At 42.1% G+C, this 2804-nt stretch overlaps 1 long non-coding RNA gene across 1 annotated transcript in view; it reads left to right on the forward strand.

The window, feature by feature from the left end:
* Positions 1-207: 207 nt before the first annotated feature.
* Positions 208-2804, forward strand: part of LOC104968146 (uncharacterized) — a 3148-nt gene continuing 551 nt past the window's right edge. Inside the window, exon 1 of the long non-coding RNA XR_800794.1 lies at positions 208-292. This is a non-coding gene — a long non-coding RNA (uncharacterized lncRNA). The remainder of the gene's footprint in view (positions 293-2804) is intronic.

Below are 2804 nucleotides of genomic sequence, written 5' to 3' on the forward strand. Positions count from 1 at the left end.
CACATGTTGGAGGCGTGTTAACACGTAGAGAAATACACATGATGGAGGCGTGTTAACACGTAGAGAAATACACATGATGGAGGCGTGTTAACACGTAGAGAAATACACATGATGGAGGCGTGTTAACACGTAGAGAAATACACATGTTGGAGGCGTGTTAACACGTAGAGAAATACACATGTTGGAGGCGTGTTAACACGTAGAGAAATACACATGATGGAGGCGTGTTAACACGTAGAGAAATACACATGTTGGAGGCGTGTTAACACGTAGAGAAATACACATGTTGGAGGCGTGTTCTCACTATTCATTAAGAGTAAAACGCCTAAAAAGCATCCAGTAGCTGGACGGGTGGTTTATAATTATTAAATTAAACTACACATTAAGACGAGCAGCAGTCGAGCGAGGAGTACGATAATTCATAAATCATGAAGAATATGTATATAATAAAACAGCTCTGTGCTCTAACATGGAGCAACAATCAACATGTGGTCAAATGTATAAAATAAGACATCAGCTGTGGGTGCTTTTATTCTGAAAATCTGAGCTGGTGAGGTGGCAGGTGATGAGGAGGGCAGCTGATTGGACGAGGAGGCGACACCTGACCTGTGACAACACTGATACTCAACTTACTGTGCCACAAGACAATTATAATATTTATCAAATTATCATAAAAACTCATCTTTCCAAGAACATCATCTGCGTTCTGATTGGCTGGGGCACAGTGGGAATTGTAGTTCTATAATTAAGGATGATTACAGATGTATAACTTTTGATTATAAGTTATATATTTTACTCTATTTAGATTTATTAAAAGCACCTTTTCACAATAAAAGAATAAAACATGTTTTTATCTGGCTGTAAGACAAGTATCACTGGACGGATTCATCAGGTGGTCCTGAAGCTGCTCTCCTATTGGATGGTGAGTATGAGAGTGTGTGTGTTTGTGTGTGTGTGTGTGTTACAGCTGTGTGGGCCCCCTGCTGTGCGGCCCCCCCCCCGGTGATGTCATCAGGCTCCTCAGGTAGACGGGGCCCCTCCGACTCCTCCCCCCGGGGGGTGGGGGCGGCAGGGTGGGGGGGGACATGAGAGGCTGAACTTCCTGCAACGCCTCCTCCTCTTCATCATCTTCCTCTTCCTCCTTTTCCGTCTTCTTCTCCTGCAGGAATCAGAAGCAGAGTTTCTTTATGAGTCCCAAACCAATCCACCTCAACAGCAGAACTATAGCCGTGTGTCTGCAGCTCATAGAGTCCTGATCCCGGACATGTTGAGACCCCCAGAGTTTAATGATAGAAATGTATAGTTGGGTCTCCAGAACATACATTCTTTCTCAGAATTTAGATTTGTTCGATGTTGTCTTTGTCTCTGTCAATGCAATACACAGAGATGGCAAAAGTACACACATCCTTTACTCAAGTAGAAGTACACACATCCTGTACTCAAGTAGAAGTACACACATCCTTTACTCAAGTAGAAGTACACACATCCTGTACTCAAGTAGAAGTACACACATCCTTTACTCAAGTAGAAGTACACACATCCTGTACTCAAGTAGAAGTACACACATCCTGTACTCAAGTAGAAGTACACACATCCTTTACTCAAGTAGAAGTACACACATCCTTTACTCAAGTAGAAGTACACACATCCTTTACTCAAGTAGAAGTACAGATACTCATGTTTAAAAATACTCTGGTGAAAGTAGAAGTACTGACTAAACTTCTTTCCTCAAGTCAAAGTAAAGAACTTTGAAATGTACTTCAGTAAAAAGTACCCATAACTAGCAGCTGTTTTAAAGAGTACCTGACCTCCCTTTATATTAATAGAACAATAATGTCATTGTTAGCTAATGAATGTTTCCATGCTGAACAACGGCAACATGACAACGTTTCCATTGGTCCCTCTTCTTTAGAGAAGACCAGGAAATGATGGATACACGGATCGTGTTCAAATCAATAGGCACGCAATGACTCTAAATAATAATGATCACGCCACCAAACACACATTCAGACTAAAGGAACCAGCCTGTTTGGAAAATGAGAGAAGTAGAAAGTACAGGTATTCTCCTGTGCCTTCAACATCGTAAGCAAAGTAGAAAGATACAGGTATTTGAGTTCACCATGTAATGAAGTAGACACGACAGGTATCGAGTTCCAACATGCAAGCTAAGCTAGAAAGTAGCAGGCCTATCCTTCTGCAGTTCACAAATCGACGAAGCTAGAAGCCTACAGGTATCTGAGCTTCACACTGTAAAGCAATTCAGAAAGGTACAACGCCGTATCTCTGAGTTCAACATGTAAGCAAGTACAGAAAGTACAGGCTATTTGAGTCTCAACCATGTACACGCAAGTACGCCAAAGTACAGGTATTTGAGCTTCAACATCGTAAGGCAAGTAGCCAACGCCATACACGGCTACTTCGAGTCCTCAACCATCGCTACAGAAGTAGTCAAAGTACAGGCATTTTTGTTCATCACTCGTAAGAAGTAGCAACGTACACCCCGGTATTGAGTTCAACATGTCCGCCCGCCCCCACACCCTGCCCCCGAGAAGTAGAAAGACCAGGTATGCTCCCCCCTGAGTTCAAAATGTAAGAGTAGCACAAATAACGGTCATTTGAGTTCAACATGTAGGAAGAGAAAAGTACACGGTATCATCTGACTTCACCATGTAAGAAGTAGAAAGTACAGGTATTTGAGTTCCAACATGTAAGAAGTAGAAAGTACAGGTATATTGAGTTCCAAAAGTAAGAACGTAGAAAGCTACAGGCTAACTTTCGAGTTCAACCTGTAAAGAAGCCTAGAA

This window comes from Notothenia coriiceps, unplaced genomic scaffold, assembly GCF_000735185.1.
Source record: "Notothenia coriiceps isolate Sejong01 unplaced genomic scaffold, NC01 NC01_scaffold00038337, whole genome shotgun sequence".
NCBI lineage: Eukaryota > Metazoa > Chordata > Actinopteri > Perciformes > Nototheniidae > Notothenia > Notothenia coriiceps.